This window comes from Mesoplodon mirus, assembly GCF_964341445.2.
Source record: "Mesoplodon mirus genome assembly, chromosome: 5".
In the NCBI taxonomy this organism is placed as follows: Eukaryota; Metazoa; Chordata; class Mammalia; order Artiodactyla; family Ziphiidae; genus Mesoplodon; species Mesoplodon mirus.
Window position 1 is genome coordinate 94,843,834 of NC_138980.1, and position 18,314 is coordinate 94,862,147.

The 18,314-nt window shown below is 38.6% G+C and overlaps 1 protein-coding gene across 1 annotated transcript in view; it reads left to right on the forward strand.

Moving 5' to 3' along the window:
- The window catches only part of LOC309805384 (uncharacterized protein), a gene marked incomplete at its 5' end in the record, with an annotated part of 252,890 nt that overhangs the window by 225,333 nt on the left and 9,243 nt on the right, over positions 1-18,314 (forward strand). The window contains one exon of the mRNA XM_082623303.1: positions 14,384-14,475. The remainder of the gene's footprint in view (positions 1-14,383; positions 14,476-18,314) is intronic.

The following is an 18,314-nucleotide window of genomic DNA, read 5'->3' on the forward strand; positions in this document are numbered from 1 at the left end:
CGTGGGTGGTTTGATAGGGATTGAATTAAATCTGTAGGTTGCTTTGGATAGTATGTATATTTTAACAGTATTAATTCTTCCAATCCAAGAACATGGGATATCTTTCCATTTCTTTGTATCATCTTCAATTTTCTTCATCAATGTTTTATAGTTTTCAGAGTGTAAGTTTTTCACCGCCTTGGTTAAGTTTATTCCTAGGTATTTTAGTATTTTTGATGTGATTTTAAATGTGATTTTTTTTCTTGCATTCTCTTTCTGATAATTCATTGTTAGTGTATAGAGAAGCAACAGATTCCTGTATGTTTATATTGTATTCTGTAACTTCACTAAATTCATTTATTAGTCCTAGTAGTTTTGGGGTGGAGACTTTAGGGTTTTCTAGATATAATATCATGTCATCTGCGAATAGTTACAGTTGTACTACTTCCTTTCAAATTTGGATGCCCTGTATTCCTTTTTCTTGTCTGATTGCTGTGGCTAATTCTTCCAATACTATGTTAAATAGAAGTGGCAAGAGTGGGTATCTTTTTCTTGTTCCTGATTTTAGAGAAAAGGCTTTCAGCTTTTCACCATTGAGTATTATGTTAGCTGTGGGTTTGTCATAAATGGCCTTTATTACATTGAGTTATGTTCCCTCTGTACCAACTTTAATGACAGTTTTTATCATGAGTGGATGTTGAATTTTGTCAGATACTTTTTCTGTGTCTATTGAGATGATCATGTGATTTTTATGCATTCTTTTGTTAATGTGGTGTATCACATTGATTGATTTGAGAATATTGATCCATTCTTGTGTCTCTGGAATAAACCCCACTTGATCATGTTATCTGATCCTTTTTATGTATTGTTGAATTCAATTTGCTAATATTTTGTTGAGGATTTTTCATTTGTTTTTGTCAAAGATATTGACCTGTAATTTCTTTTTTTTGTAGCGTCTTTGTATGGTTTTGGTATCAGGGTAATGGTGGACTTGTAGAATGAATTTGGAGTGTTCCATTGTCTTTAGTTTTTTTGAATAGTTTGAGAAAGATAGGTATTAGCTCTTCTTTATATGTTTGGTAGCATTCCCCTGTGAAGCCATCTAGTTCTGGACTTTTACTTGCTCGGGCTTTTTTAAAAAATTCAATTTCTCTACCAGTGATTGGTCTTTTCAGATTGTCTGTTTCTTCCTGATTCAGTCCTGAAAGACTGTGTGTTTCTAGAAATTTATTTATTCTTCTGTGTTGTCCAATTTTTTGGCATATAACTTTTCATAGTATTCTCTTATGAGTATCTAATATTTACATCGCTTGTTATTTCTCCTCTTTCAATTCTTATTCTATTTATTTGGGTCCTTTCCCTTTTCATTTTGATGAGCTTGGCTAAAGCCTTATCAATTTTGTTTTTCTTTTCAGATAAAACCTGCTCTTGGTTTCATTGATCTTTTCTACTTTGAGGGGGTGGGTATCCATTTTATTGATTTTCTCTCTGATCTTTATTATTTCCTTCCTTCTGCTGACTTTGGAATTTGTTTGTTCTTATTTTTCTAATTCCTTTAGATAGTAGGTTAGGTTGTTTATTTGAGAGTTTTCTTGTTTCCTGAGGTATACCTGTATCTCTATAAACTTCCCTCTTACAACTGCTTTTGCTTCATCCCATAGATTTTGGAAAGTTGTGGTTTTATTTTCATTTGTCAAGGTGTTTTCTGATTTCCTTTTTATTTATTCATTGACCCATTTGTTTTTTAGTAGCATGCTTTTTAGTCTCTGTATGTTTGTGCTTTTATCATTTTTCTTTCTGTAATTAATATCAAATTTCATACTGTTGTGGTCAGAAAAATGCTTGATATAATTTTTAGCCTCTTAAATTTGTGGAGACTTGTTTTGTAGTCTTTCATATTATTTACCCTGGAGAACATTACATGTGTACTTGGTAAGAATGTGTATTCTGCTGTTTGGGGATGGGACATCCTGTAGATATCTATTAAGTCCAACCGATCTATTTTATTAATTAAGGTCACTGTTGCCTTAATGATTCTATGTCTGGATGATCTGTCTGTTGATGTAAGTGGAGTATTAAAGTCCCCTACTATATTGTATTTTTGGCAGTTTCTCCCTTCATGTCCAATAATATTTGCTTTATATATTTAGTTGCTCCTGTATTGGGTGCATATATGTTAACAAGTATAAAATCCTCTTCTTGTACTGCTCCTTTTAATCACTATATAATGCCCTTCTTTGTCTTTTGTTATAGATGTTGTTTTAAAGTCTATTTTGTCTGATATGAGCATTGCTACCCCCTCTTTCATGTCATTTGTTTGCCTATCTTTTTCCATCTCACTTTCAGTCTGTGTGTGTCTTTAGCTCCTAAGTGTCTCTTGTAGGCAACATATAGATAGGTTTGTTTGGGTTTTTTTTTTTAATACATTTATTTATTTTTGGCTGCATTGGGTCTTCATTGTTTTGTGTGGGCTTTCTCTACTTGCGGCGAGTGGGGGCTACTCTTCATTGCAGTGTGCGGGCTTCTCATTATGGTGGCTTCTCTTTATTGCAGAGCACAGGCCCTAGGTGCATGGGCTTCAGTAGTTGTGGCATGCAGGCTCAGTATTTGTGGCTCGCAGGCTCTAGAGCACAGGCTCAGTAGTTGTGGCACACGGGCTTAGTTGCTCTGCAGTATGTGGCATCTTCCCCGACCAGGGCTCAAACCCATATCCCCTGCATTGGCAGGTGGATTCTTAACCACTGTACCACCAGAGAAGGCCTGATAGATTTGTTTTTTATCCAGTCAGCCACCTTATGGCTTTTGATTGGAGCCTTTAGTCCATTGATGTTTAAAGTGATTATTGAAAGCTATGTACTTACTGCCATTTTATTACTTGTTTTCAAGTTGTTTTTGTAGTTTCTTCTCTCTTCATTTCTTTTTCTTTTTGTTTCTTCCCTTGTGGTTTGATGATTTTAATTAGTAGTAGACTTTTGTTCTTTTCTAGTTTTGTGTATCTATTGTAGGTTTTTGATTTGTGGTGACCATAGGGTTCCTATAAGTTGACTTATAATAACTATATCTACTTTAAGTTCAAGCACATTCTAAAAGATCTACATTTTTTACTCCCCTCCCCCACGTTTTGTATTTTTACTGTCATACTTTACATCTTCATGTTTATCCCTTCATTGTTTATTGTAGTTATAGTTGCTGTTACAATTTTTGTCTTTTAATTTTCGTACTAGCTTATTTTAGTGGTTGATCCTAGCCCTTACTATTTATTTTCTTTTCCTGGTGAGATTTTCCCTTTCCTTTAGATTCTCACTTCTTGTTATAACCTTTTCTTTTCCACTTAGAGAAGACCCTTAACATTTCTTTTAGGGTAGGTTTAGTATTAATGACCTCTTTTAGTTTTTGCTTGTCTGAGAAGTTTTATATCATCCTTCAGTTCTAAATGATAGTCCTGATGGGTAGAGTATCCTGGATTGTATTTTCTTCCCTTTAGCACTTTGAATATATATATACACATATATATTTTTTATATTATAGGTGGCAGATTTATTTTCTTTTTTTTTTTAAGATGCTCATTCTTTTATTTATTTAATTTTTGGGGGGCTGTATTGGGTCTTTGTTGCTGCATGCAGGCTTTCTCTAATTGCAGCGAGTGGGGGCTACTCTTCATTGAGGTGTGTGGGCTTCTCATTGAGATGGCTTCTTGTTGCAGAACATGGGCTCTAGGCACGTGGGCTTCAGTAGTTGTGGCACATGGCCTCAGAAGTTGTGGCGCATGGGCTTAGTTGCTCTGTGGCATGTGGGATCTTCCCAGACCAGGGCTCGAACCCATGTCCCCTGAATTGGCAGGTGGATTCTTAACCACTGTGCCACCAGGGAAGTCCCACTTTGAATATATTTATCATGCCAGTCCCTTCAGTCCTCCAAAGTGTCTGCAGAAAAATCAGCTTTTATGGGGGGGTCCTTATAGCCTTATGGGGGGTCCCTTGTATATGACTCTTTGTTTTTCTCTTGCTGCCTTAGAATTCTCTTTTTATCTTTAACTTTTGCCATTCTAATTGTGACATATCTTGCTGTGGGTCTGTTTGTGTTCATCTTGTTTGGGAACCTCTGTGCTTCCTGTACCTGGATATATATATGACATTCTTCAGATATGGGAAGTTTTCAGCCATAATTCCATCAAATACATGTTCGATCACCTTTTCTTTCTCTTCTCCTTCTGGGACTTCTATAATGCAAATGTTGGTGTTTGCTATTATCCCAGAGATTGCTTAAACTGTTTTTATTTTTAATTTGTTTTTCTTTTGCTATTCTGATTGGGTGATTTTCATTATTCTCTTTTCCAGGTCACTTATGCATTCTTCTGTATCACTTAGTCTGCTATTAATACCTTCTAGTGTGTTTTTTATTTTAGTTATTGTATTCTTTAGTTCTGACTGGTTCTTCTTTGTATTTTCTAGCTCCTTGTTAAAATTCTCCCTATGTTCATCAATCTTTTCTGTAATTTATTTAGCATTCTATTACTAATGCTTTGAATTCTTTATCTGATGATAAATTGTGTATTTCTGTTTCATTATCTATTTTTCAGGGGTTTTCTCTTACTCTTTCATTTGAGAGCAGTCCCTCTGTCTCATTTTGCTTAACTTTCTTTGTCTCTATGAATTTAGTGAAACAGTTACCTACTGTGGTCTTGAAGGGATCTCTTTATGTGGGAGCATCCTTGTACCCTTCTTGTTCTCCAGTGCCTTTGCTGGGAGAGCTGGATTTGACTTGAAAACAAGTCACGTCTTTCTTCAGGGTTTGCTGGCATCTATAAGTTTGGTAGGAGGTGGAGCTGGAGATGGGCTAGGTCCAGAGCCAAGTGTGAAGCAGGGTTTCCCCACTGCTCAGTGGCCATAACTGCACTATTGGGTGTGGGGTCTGATCCCAACTTGTTGGAGCAGAAGCTCTGTGGGTCAGGCCCAAGCTGGCTCTGTTCCTTTTAAGTGTATGTTCTCCCCTCTCCCAGCAGCAGCACCCTTGCCCCTGAGGGGAGCATTGTGGGAGCAAGAGGGGTCCATGCAGGCTCTTGGCTGGTTAAGAGATGGGGCTGTTATGGGCAGCTGCAGACAGAGGTCCAAACTGTCTGTAATGCTCCACCTGTGCAAGTGGCAGCAGTTGCTGCCCTCACCCTGCTCAGATACAGCCTCAGGCCTGAGTCTCCTTTGTTCCTCACAAATAATCACTTCCCCAAGCCTCCATTGCCCCTGCCCCATTGTGGATCTGCACTGAGGGACATGCAGCCCTGCATAGGGTCTCAGTGTGTATGGGGCAGGGACTGTGCTATCAGAGATCAATATTACCCCTGATGAACTCCCTGTGTAAGCACCAGCAGTGGCTGTCCCCACCCCCCTCTGACACCTCCCCAGGTCCAAGTCACCTCTGCATCCCATGGCCGAGCTCTATCCACAGTTGTTGCAGCCCTCAGTCCAGTGTTGACCTGTGAGGTGAAGTAAGCAGGGCTGGATCGTTTGCTCAGCTCAGGCTGGGGCACATGCTGGGGCTGTCACAGGAAACCTTGCAGCCACTGAAGCACTCCTCAATCTGCCCTCTCCTCCCTGCCTTGAGGACAAGCCAGTGCAGAGTCCAGGCTCCACACAGCCCTCCTGTTAGTCCCAGCACCCCTCCAACATACCGAGGGGGCTCATCTTCCCTGAGTTGGACCCCAGAAATGTGGTGCCCAATATTTGGCTCAAACCATTCACTCCCCAGGATGGATCTCCTGCTGTGTAATTTCCCTTTTCTTCTGAGTCTCCTCCTAGGGGCACAGGTCCTGACCTGATCACTTCTCTTACCTTCCTATTCCTTGTGGATTTTTCTTACAGCCTTGTTTGCACAGGAGTCTTTCTGCCAGTTTCCAGTTAGATTTCAGTGAGAATTGTTCTATTTTTGAGGTGAATTCCATGTCCTCCTACTCTGCCATCTTGATCAATCTCCTGAAATTTGTCCTGATGAAGTTCATTACTCATTTATTGAAAATTAACTTAGAGCCAAATTGTTCTTGGTCTTCCTGTCTCCTCCAATTCTTTTTGTCACAGGATTAAGGAAAATAATTAACCTCCTATAGAGACATAAAGAAAGATAAGTTAGGGAACAATATATTAAATTCCATTTAGTGTTCTTCCCCAAGTTCCATTAGAATCCTCACTTGTCTTGCACCCTGATCCAGTGGTTGGTTGTAGGGTGCATTTCAATGTTCCCTCAAATGCTGGATTGTATTGTTTTCACTTCCTGGAACAGTACAGACAGTCCTTGTTCATGTCCACAGTGCTTTCCTGGAAATCATGCCATATAGAGATCTGTGGTAACACAGATCACTTTCCCTCATGAGATTAGCATCGTAACTGAGGGTCATAATCCTAAATAAGAGACACAAAAACTTTCCAGGTAATTTGCCATAAAAATCAAGTTTCAACAATGAGATATATCTATAATATTTAAACAGTAAAAATCATACTCCACATCTCATAAAATGGTCATGGGGCTCCCATCTATATTGATTACACAGTGGGCAAATGTACCTATAGCACTTTAAAAAAAATCAAATTCAGCTATAATATATTTATCATAAATGAATCATCATTAATTTTCTGTTCCTTTTTAGAAAGTGTAGGATAAGTCATGGTTGTTGGCCCAGATCTTTTTTAAAAGAAATCCAAGGTATCAGCAAATGTGTCTCTACTTTTTTCTTTGTAAATATCCATATACAGTCATTGAAAATCACTCCACAGAGTAGAAGGAAGAGTTTAGTGAATGATTTTAAGGATGATTATAAGAAAAAAATGACAATGACAATGGTGAGGACCTCCCTTGAAAGCATATTTTCCCTTTAAAGACACGTGTTCCAGTGTCTCAACTTATTCAAAGCTGCCTTTGTAGCTGTTTGGAGACAGACCAACACATTGCTGCAAGGATCTTACATCATCTCTTTCCCTGATCTGTTGGCACTGCCAACATGATTTTCTCTTTCTGCTCTGCATAAGAAGATTTAGGTAGAGGAAAACATGAGGAATGGATTTGAGAGATGTCTTGATAGTAAATTCAGCAGAACTTGGATAAAGACAGGACATGGTAGAGTAAAAATGCCTTCAAACTCTTTACTACTCCTTCCATTAAGAGACTGCTTCTCTCCTTGAATCTCAATAGTCTTAGTGCCTTGCTTTTTTTTTTTTTTTTTTTTTCTTTTTTGCGGTATGCGGGCCTCTCACTGTTGTGGCCTCTCCCGTTGCGGAGCACAGGCTCCGGATGCGCAGGCCCAGCGGCCATGGCTCACGGGCCCAGCCGCTCCGCGGCATATGGGATCCTCCCAGACCGGGGCACGAACCCGTATCCCCTGCATCGGCAGGCGGACTCTCAACCACTGCGCCACCAGGGAGGCCCCTTTAGTGCCTTGCTTGATCAGTGTGGCAAAGGTGGCATTCTGAGACTCGTGAGGCTAGGTCATAAAAAGTCTTTCAACTTCTTCCTGGACCTCTTGGAACAATCTTTTTTGTTACTCAGTGACTGTGCTGTGATGAAACCCAAGACACCCTGCAGGGAGATCCACATGGAGAGGAACAAAGGCCCCCAACCAACAACCCAGCTAAGCTTCCAGCTGCCAGCCAGCAGTATCTCACTCAATGTAATTGAACCATCTTGAGCTAAACCAGCTGACATCATGTGGAGCAGAGGAAAACTGGCACTGCTGGGTCTTACCCAAATTGCAGATTTGGGAGCAATTAATAAAATAATAATAAATTATTGTTGTTTTATTAAATTTTTTACTGAAGTATAGTTGATTTACAATATTGTGTTAGTTTCAGGTGTACAGAAAAGTGATTTAGTTATACATATATTTTTTTCCGATTCTTTTCTATTATAGGTTAGTTGAATATAATTCCCTGTGCTATACAGTAAATCCTTGCTGTTTATTTTATGTATAGGGTTGTGTATCTGTTAAACCCATACTCCTAATTTATCCCTCCCCCACTCTATCCCCTTTGGTAGCCATAAGTTATTTTCCACGTCTGTGAGTCTGTTTCTGTTTTGTAAATAAGTTCATTTGTATTAATTTTTAGATTCCACATATAAGTGATATCATATAATATTTGTCTTTCTCTGTCTGGCTTACTTCACTCAGTATGATAATCTCTAGGTCAATTCATGTTGCTGCAAATGGCAATATTTCATTCTTTTTTTTGACCGAGTAATATTCCATTGTGTATATATACTACATCCTCTTTATCCACTCATCTGTTGATGGACACTTAGGTTGTTTCCATGTCTTGGCTATTGTAAAGAGTGCTGCTATGAACATTGGGTGCATGTATTTTTTTGAATTGGTGTTTTCGTCTTTTCTGGATATATGCCCAGGAATGATATTGCTGGATCATATGGTAACTCTATTTTTAGTTTTTTAAGGAACTTCCATACTGTTCTCCATAGTGGCTATACCAATTTACATTCCCACCAACAGGGTTCCCTTTTCTCCACACCATCTCCAGCATTTATTATTTGTAAACTTTTTGATGATGTCCATTCTGACTGGTGTGAGATGATATCTCATTGTAGTTTTGACTTGCATTTCCCTAATAATTAGCAATGTAGAGGGTCTATACCTGTGCTTCTCGGCCATCTGTATGTCTTCTTTGGAGATATGTCTATTGAGGTCTTCTGCCCATTTTTGATTGTGTGGGTTGTTTGGTTTTTTTAGTATTGAGTTGTGTGATCTGTTTGTATATTTTGCAAATTAACTCCTTGTCAGTCGTATCATTTGCAAATATTTTCTCCCAGTCCATAGTTTGTCTTTTCATTTTGTTTATTGTTTCCTTTGCTATAAAAAAGCTTTTAAGTTATATTAGGGTCCATTTGTTTATTTCTGCTTTTATTTCTTTTGCCTTGGGAGACTGATCTGAGAAATTATTGCTACAATTTATATCAGAGAATATTTTGCCTATGTTCTCTTCTAGGAGTTTTATGGTGTTTTGTCTTATATTTAGCCTTAAGCCACTTTGAGTTTATTTTTGTATATGGTGTGAGGCAGTGTTCTAACTTCATTAATTTACATGGGACCATCCAGCTTTCCCAACACCACTTGCTGAAGAGATTGTCTTTTCTCCATTGTATATTCTTGTCTACTTTGTCAAAGATTAATTGACCATAGGTGTATAGGTTTATTTCTGGGCTCTCTATTGTGTTCCACTTATCTATATGTCTGTTTTTGTGCCAATACCTTGCTGTTTTGATTGCTATACCTTTGTCATATTATCTGAAGTCTGGGAGGATTATGCCTTCAGCTTTGTTCTTTATCCTCTGGATTGCTTTAGCAATTCTGGGTCTTTTGTGGTTCCATATAAATTTGAGGATTATTTGTTCTAGTTCTGTGAAAAATGTAATGGGTAATTTGATAGGGATCACATAAAATTGTCGATTGCTTTGGGTAGCATGGCCATTTTAACAATATTAATTCTTCCAATCCAAAAGAATGGGACATCTTTCCATCTCTTTGAATCAATGATTGTTGTTGTTTTAAGCTAACAAGTTTTGGGGCAGCTTTTTTTGGGGGGGCAGTTTTTTATACAGAAATAGATAACTAGAAAGAGAAGAGAGGCAGAAAAGGTAAAGAAATTTAATGTTTCAGGCCTAGATTAAACAAGAAGATAATACATTATCCAGGAGAGAAAGCAAAGGAAAGTTGTGAAGATAGAACATTTGATTGGAATAGTGTGGAAAAACTTGGGTGTATGAATGGTATTGCTAGAGACCAGTAAAAATTATAATTTGAATTTAATCTTGTTTACATTTATTAGCCATGGTATCATATCTACCTCTATAAAATCCAGTTAAATCTAGAGTGAACTACAACTTTATTTAAAAATGTACAGAGCAAGAAGTGGAAGTTTTAAGAAAAAAGTGATGGACTACTGTTAAGTAATTTGACTGGATAGTATATAATAATTACCTTTAATAGGATATGAATTGTGCAAATAGTGAATCAGATCAATATTGGTCTTCATTTTTTCCCAGGAAGGAAATTATCTTAAAATCCATGAAACAGCGACATTCAAAACTACTTTGACTTTCTCTCTGTCTCTGGCAGGTTTCAGGGGACTTCCAGATTTTGTACATCTAATCAGTGTACTGCAGAGGTCATTTCTTTTTAATATTTATTTATTTATTTATTTTTGGCTGCGTTGGGTCTTAGTTTCAGCACACAGGATCTTTCGTTGCAGTGCACAGGCTCTTCATTGCAGTACACGGGCTTCTCTCTAATAGTGGCGTGTGGACTCCAGAGTGCATGGGCTCTGTAGTTGCGGCACTCGGGTGCTCTAGTTGTGGTGCTTGGGCTCAGTAGTTGTGGCACGTGGACTTAGTTGCCCCACAGCACATGGGATCTTAGTTCCCTGACCAGGGATTGAACCCATGTCCCCTGCATTGGAAGACAGATTCTTAACCACTGGACCACCAGGGAAGTCCCCCAGAGGTCATTTTTATGAGAATGTGTGATCCTAAAAATAACTCTCAAGAGAATTCTTATATTTCAGAGAAATCAATATATATAATCTATAAGCAAGTTATTTATCTATTAAAAGGTGTTGGCTAGAATTATGCCTATATGTAGATTGCATTTAAATGCTCTACTTGGTCATACAATGTAGCATATGTAGGCCTCTTTTTTCTCTAAAAGTAGGTAAACTCCTAAGCACATAATTTTTTTTAACATCTTTATTGGAGTATAATTGCTTTACAATGGTGTGTTAGTTTCTGCTTTATAACAAAGTGAATCAGCTATACATACACTTATATCTCCATGTCTCCTCCCTCTTGCGTCTCCCTCCCACCCTCCCTATCCCATCCCTCTAGGTGGACACAAAGCACAGAACTGATCTCCCTGTGCTATGCGGCTGCTTCCTACTAGCCATCTCTTTTACATTTGGTAGTATATATAAGTCCATGCCACTCTCTCATTTCGTCCCAGCTTACTCTTCCCCCTCCCTGTTTCCTCAAGTCCATTCTCTACATCTGTGTTTTTATTCCTGTCCTGCCCCTATGTTCTTCATAACCATATTTTTTTTTCAGATTCCATATATATGTGTTAGCACACAGTATTTGGTTTTCTCTTTCTGACTTACTTCACTCTGTATGACAGACTCTAGGTCCATCGACCTCACTACAAATAACTCAATTTCGTTTCTTTTTATGGCTGAGTAATATTCCATTGTGTATATATGCCATCTTCTTTATCCATTCATCTGTCGATGGACACTTTGGTTGCTTCCATGTCCTGGCTATTGTAAATAGAGCTGTAATGAACATTGTGGTACATGACTCTTTTTGAATTATGGTTTTCTCAGGGTATATGCCCAGTAGTGGGATTGCTGGGTCATATGGTAGCTCTATTTTTAGTTTTTTAAGGAACCTCCATACTGTTCTCCATAGTGGCTGTATCAATTTACATTCCCACCAACAGCTAAGCACATAATGTATCACTTTAATCCATAACTTTGGAGATGAACTATTGCTGGAAAAGCATTAGCCTAATGGTTGGGTAGAAGTACAACTTTCACCCTTACTTTTAGCTCATACTGTTAAATAATTTTGGAAAATAACTTCTATCATCTCGTTCCTTTTACACTCTATCCATTTTGTTAAGGAGGATTATGGCAACTATTCATGCATCAAAAAGTTCTGAAGGCATAACTCATAGCATCTCTTTAGTGAATCAAGAGTCAGTGTATTTTTACAGCACTTAACTCTTCATAGAATGACTTTCACCTTTTCCTGAAAAGGTCAAGATAGAAAAAATATTGGAATCTCTTATCTGCTATCCAATCAACTGTAAATATTCTTTGTATGCACAGTGCCTGGCACATCGTAAGAAAGAAAGGAGAAATGAAGGGAGAGAGGCAGGGAGGGCTCCCTTGGAAACCTGCTTTTGCATCACATTAAGAATTAACCTGAGACTGTTCTGCTCAGTCTTTGACTGTGATTTACAAAATGCAAATATACGCTTGTATCTGTAGGATAATATGTCGTAGACTGGGGAGATGTCATTCCAACAGGGGAAACATTGTTTGAAATACTAAGCATGTCTCTTCTCTCACTACCATTAATGATACCTGGGTCAACCACAGAGACCTCATGGCATGACGTTTATTAGGGCCATGTCCTATTAGCCATGCCAAAATTTAGACCTTGCTAGGTCCCACTGCTGAAGATATGACAGAAAAAGGAACATAATTTACCATTCTGCAACAGTGACGAACATAGAACTGGGTAGAGTTTGGCTTTAACTTACTAAGCTATAAAGCTTTGCTTTATATATAACATATATATATATATATATATATATATATATATATATATATACACATATATATATATATTCTGTGCTATATAATATCAGAACAGCTATTATCAGGAGTGGTTATAATAAGCATCATAATAACTACCACTTAGTGAGTGACCACAAATCTAGGCACTTGGCTAAGCTTTTTTTTTATTATTGTGCTCAATTAATTACAACAGCCCTGCATGGTAGTGTTGTTCTGCCTATTTTGAGGACAGGGAAGTAGAGGTTAAATAACTTTGTAAGGAGTGGATCCAGTTATTTCAACTCCATCAGTCACCAAAACTCCTTCTCATTCCACAATCCCCTCAAAACCACTATATTCATTGAAATGTTTTTGAGTGGCCACTACCATAAATGGTATTTGGTGTAGAGTACATGTGAGTTCCCAAATTTATTTAGAGAAAACTGCCATTAAACTTTTCCTGTGGAAGTCCAAGCCCTAGAACTTATTTCTTCTTTCTTTATCAAAGTCAGTTTCATGGATTTATAATTTATGTAAGACTATTCAAGTTGCCTGAATTTGAGGTCTCTAAGAGCAAATGTTGGATCTCAGAATTTCAGGACAGGATTGATTAATTCATTCCACACTGACTGTGTAAGCACTGAGTTTGACACTGAGTATACAGAAGTAACGATGTGCAGATAGCCTTGACCTTGATGAGCCCACCGTGATACCTTTCCTTTAAAGTCCAATGAAACAAAATGCAGTAATGTTATGAGAGTGGGGAAAATGTATTAAAGAGAATAAATGACACTAATTATTTAGAGGCCCCTGAATTGCTAGGTCTGCAAATTGTTGAACTGCTAAATTCAACACCAGATTGTCTTGGGGCAGGTAAAAATATTGATCTGTCCCAGGACCAGCACTTAGGCTCCCTATTTCAAAATAAATGTCAAAATATCATTCTATTATGAATTCCCAGACAGAAATGGAAGCTCACTGATGCACTTTAAATTCCATCAAAGGATTAAAAAGGAGAAGAAATATAAGAGAAGCTTTGGACATGGTTGGGTACCCTTAGATATTGTTAATACATCTTAATTCTGCTTGCAAACACTCTTTATATTGAATAACAAGAAGAAATTAAGATGTGGTATAGTGAAGCATGCTTTGCCAGAAGCTGTTTAATCCATAACCTATGACATGGACTTTCTTATCTAATACTTCTTTTTGAAACCTTTCTCCGCTATACCCCTGTATAACTGTAAATATATCATCCTATTTATTCCTCCTGCTCTATGCTTCCAACTCACGTCTCCTTCAAGTTAAGGAAATAGGCTACCCCTAGAGTAAAAACATTACTGACAACTCCGAAGTGAAAACAGTTCTAATGGGAAATACCTTGGTACCATTGCAGGGGGCTACCAGCGCGGCTGTTTCTGGCAATCAGTTAGGAACTGGCAGATGTTAAATTGACATATGTTAGGAAATAGCTTTCAGAGACTCATGTTTCAAAATGTATAAAAGAAAAACAGATGACACCACCTTTTTTTGGCTTAAACTGGATAACTAGAAAATCACACCGGATGTGTTAAGATGTTTCCCTTTAGAAATATTTTCTGTTTCCTGAGAAAGAATGAGCAAAAGCAGAAGCGACATATGTGCTCCTCAAAGTGTGCTTTGGTCTTCTTTTATAAACTTAAATTTCTACTGTGATTAAAGTATTTGACCAAAAATAATGGGTCAAAAAAACAATGAATTCAGTATTTTTATAATTGATATAGATTTTATAAACTGATGAATTATTCAGTTCTTCATAAGGTTTAGTTAGTGGGAGATCTAAATAGAATCCTAAGGGAAAACACATCATGGAGAAGCCTGAAATATGAAAAACAATTGAATGAGATAACTTATTCAATTCAATAAGAATTGAAATGTTAATCTCACTTCCCTGACATTTTTATCTTAAATGATTCATTCTCACATAGGTAAGGTATTAACACAGAAAAACATACTTAGGTTGTTGGCATTTTCACTGTACAGATTACAATTTGACAAAGACATTTATTGGTTTTGCCTGTTTTGTCATTGCTCTCCTTCAGGTGACAGCACGTCTAATATATATTTGAGGAACCATCCCTTTTCCACACTCTATGTAGCTGTTCTCCACACCTGGGCAGGCTGGTCTCCAGGGGTGAGTAGTAATCTGAGATTGGCCAATCAGTGGATTCTAATCTCATAGCTGCAACAATTGACTCAGTGTTTGGCACATGGCTCAAGTTAGGCCAGTAAGACACATCCATGGGACTCTTGGTACGGTCATGAAAAAAAATTGACTTATCTTCCTATTGGAATTCAGCTTGTTGGACATAATCATTGAGCTCCTAGAAGACATTTTGCCACCATGAAAGAAGGGTCTATTCAAGAATTAAGCCAACACAGAGGAAAGCAAGGGGATGGGGGAGGAGTAGACAGGGGAAAGGAAGAGAGAGAAAGAGGTAGAGAGAAAGAAAGAGAGAGAGGGAGAGACAGAGAGACTGAGTCCTGATGGTACCTTTTTAGCCTGTGCATCTAACCTATTCTTGAACTTCTCAATTAGTTAAGCTAATTCCCCCTCTTTGCTTAAGACCAGTTTGCACTGAGTTTCTTTCATTTGCCATCAAGAGAGCATGAAGCTACATGAGAAATCACTTTAGACTGGGGGAATTAGGGATGTTCCATGGAGGAAGTAGTACTGGGCAGGGTCTTGAAGGAAGCTAGACTGGAGTAAGCAGAGATGGAGAGAAGGGCACTGCTGAGTGCAGCTGCATGATCCAAGGCATTGGGGTCGATCTGAGAAGGGAAGTTGCTACAGGGTCATAATCTCAGGATCCCTGAAGGACTCCACGTTGGCTCTTAGTCCCAGTTACCCCATCTAGACCCCAAACATCCTCGTTGACAGCACAGTATTCCATGAGGTGGGATGTACTCTCCTAAAGAGAATGGATGTGCTTTCATGTGAGGAGACACACAGCCTGGAGCCTGCATGAATAGACATTGTGTACAGTAGTAATGGAGACATAAGCAGAGGGACCAGCCTGCGAATCTGGGAGCCCTACATCCATGGTCTGAAAATCCTGGCCCAACCAGCATGGGACCTTCAGGACTTCCCAATAAATATATTGGTTGCTCAGGGAGAACTGTGGAAGTCTAGATTGGCTAGAAAAAGGTCACCACTGAGGATGGTGGCTTTATAACGTTTTTGAGCAGAGTAAGAAAGATGTGTTATATCAGAGCACATATACAAATAAACCAAACAAAAGTTTACACAGTAGGACTTACTTTCACTACTGGTTATGAACCCTGAAATTTTCTATTCTATTTCATTCTACACTCTATTTCTTTCCTTCTTTTTTTGAATGCTAGTTGAACCCACTAAAGTGATTTCATGGCCCACTTTCAAACTAGCAGTTTTAAAAACACTGACCTAAAAGAGCTGTTGGGAAGTACCAGCAGATGTCACTGTAGGTGACCACACCAATGTAACAGCTGCAGCAGGTGACCATGGCAACGGCAGCTCCCTGCCAGGATAGCATCCAATTTAGTGTGTTTATTGTCATTTATTTTTTTATAGGCCATGTAGTAATAAGGTTCTACATTCCAAAAATGTAAAAGGATACACAGGGAAAACTCTCCTTCCCATTCCTGCCTCTCAGCCCTCCTCAAGGGCAATCAATGTTACTAGTTTCTTCTGACATCTTCCAAAGATACCTTCTGCATATACAAGCATACACATACATTCTTTTTCCCCTTATTTTACGTGAAGAAGAGCATAATTCAGGACTTCCTTGGTGGCACAGTTGTTAAGAATCCACCTGCCAATGCAGGGGACACGGGTTCCAGCCCTGGTCCAGGAAGATTCCACATGCTGCGGAGCAACTAAGCCTGTGCTCCACAAGTACTGAGCCTGTGCTGTAGAGCCCACGAACCACAACTACTGAGCCAGTGTGCCACAACAACTGAAGCCTGCATGCCTAGAGCCCGTGCTCTGAAGCAAGAGAAGCCACTGCAGTGAGAAGTCCGTGTACCAAAGCAAAGAGTAGCCCCTGCTCGCTGCAACTAGAGAAAGCCCATGTGCAGAAATGAAGACCTAATGCTGCCAAAAATATAATTAATTAATTAATTTTAAAAAACAGCTCTTTAAAAAAAGAATAGCATAATTACAACATTGTTCTGTACCTTTCTTTTTTCTTTTTTTTTTTTTTTTTTTTTTTTGCGGTACGCAGGCCTCTCACTGTTGTGGCTTCTCCCGTTGCGGAGAACAGGCTCCGGATGCACAGGCTCAGCGGCCATGGCTCATGGGCCCAGCTGCTCCATGGCATGTGGGATCCTCCCGGATCGGGGCATGAACCCGTGTCCCCTGCATCAGCAGGCGGACTCTCAACCACTGCGCCACCAGGGAGGCCCTCTGTACCTTTCTTATCTCCCCTTAGCATATCTTACTGATTATTCCACCAGTACAAACACAGAAGGCATCCCCATTCTGTTTATGGCTGCATAGTATTTCACTGTACCTTGTGCCATTATTTATTGAACTAGACACCTACTGACTACATATTTAGGTTTTTCCAGTGTTTTGCTCTTGCAGACACTGATGTACTGAATAATTTTCTGGCTCATCATTTTCCCCATATGGGAATATTGATGCCAACATCCTTAGAAGTGGAATTCCTGAGTAAAAGGGTATATACATTTGTAATTCTGATAGATATTGTCAAATTGCCTTCCAGAAACTACTTTTCTAGTTTGTACTAGTTTTACACTTGCATTTTCTTAAAAATAGTGTTATTTAAGTTTCCCAGTGTTTGCCAGTGATTGATTCGGTGAAAAATGATATCTCAATATGGTTTTAATTTACATTTCTTTTATTATGAAAATGACTGATCATTTTTTCTATATACTTAAGAGCCAAGGGTATGTTTCCTGTTACTCTTTTTTCACTTCCTTTACATCCACTTTGAAGAGCAACCATCAGCTGGCAAGTAAAGCAAGCACTAGTACTTGGCTTAGCTTGTCTAAATAGCAAGTAACTGTGTATTTATTGAGCAAATACTATATCCTTGAGAGCATTGTGCAAAGTACTCTGGAGTAGAAAAAAATGTATCCTAGTTATCATTAATCTGTGTGGAGACAACCTAATTATTTCAGCTGCCTTCATAGCTGATACACCCTCAAAGGCCAGACAACCCCTAGTCCAATATCAACCACTGGATCAGATGAAATAATCTGCAATCTAAATCCTAAACATACTACACTAGGTGATGGTGATTCAAAGATGAATAAGACAGAGTTTTGAGGGGAAAAAATAAACAAAATATAGCAACCAAATTAAACTAGCAACCAAATTAAAGCTATCTGTACTGAAAGTTGTTCCTGGTACAACAGAGGATAAAGTTGGGAGTGGCCAGTTCTGCTAGGGTGACAAAGTTCACTGAAGGAGTTGTTGCAGATAAGCCCTCAGAGCCCTTTCTTGAGAGGTCTGCTTGGTTACAAAACCCTTTCCACCTCACCATCCTTGCTTGCTTGAGTTCTCATAACTTATCTGATTTTCTTAACAACTGAATGCTAGCTTTGTTCATTCCTTCAAATTACTTGCTCCATTTGCTTTACATTGGTCACTCACTTATCATCCTTCTAAGTTGTAATCATCTGAAGGCAAGGATTAGGTCTTACTTATACCCAAGCCTGTGCAACGTAGGCATTCAGTAGATACTCTTGAATGTGTGAAAGGAAGGGTGAATGGATGAGTACATTCCTTCCTAAAGGTCCTGTCTGGTGACATTTACCCTACTCACCACATTATTGATCAGCCAAAGCCATTCTTTGCAGGTGCAACACTCTGCAGATATCAAAGCCAGCCCTGACCCCTGCTCAGAAGCCACTGAGGGACCTGTCTCTCTAAGGTTGTCAATTATGGAACAACCCTTGATTATGGAATATTATCAGGACCCTAGATTATCAAATGGCTGTATCTGGGTCAAGGAGGTGTTATAG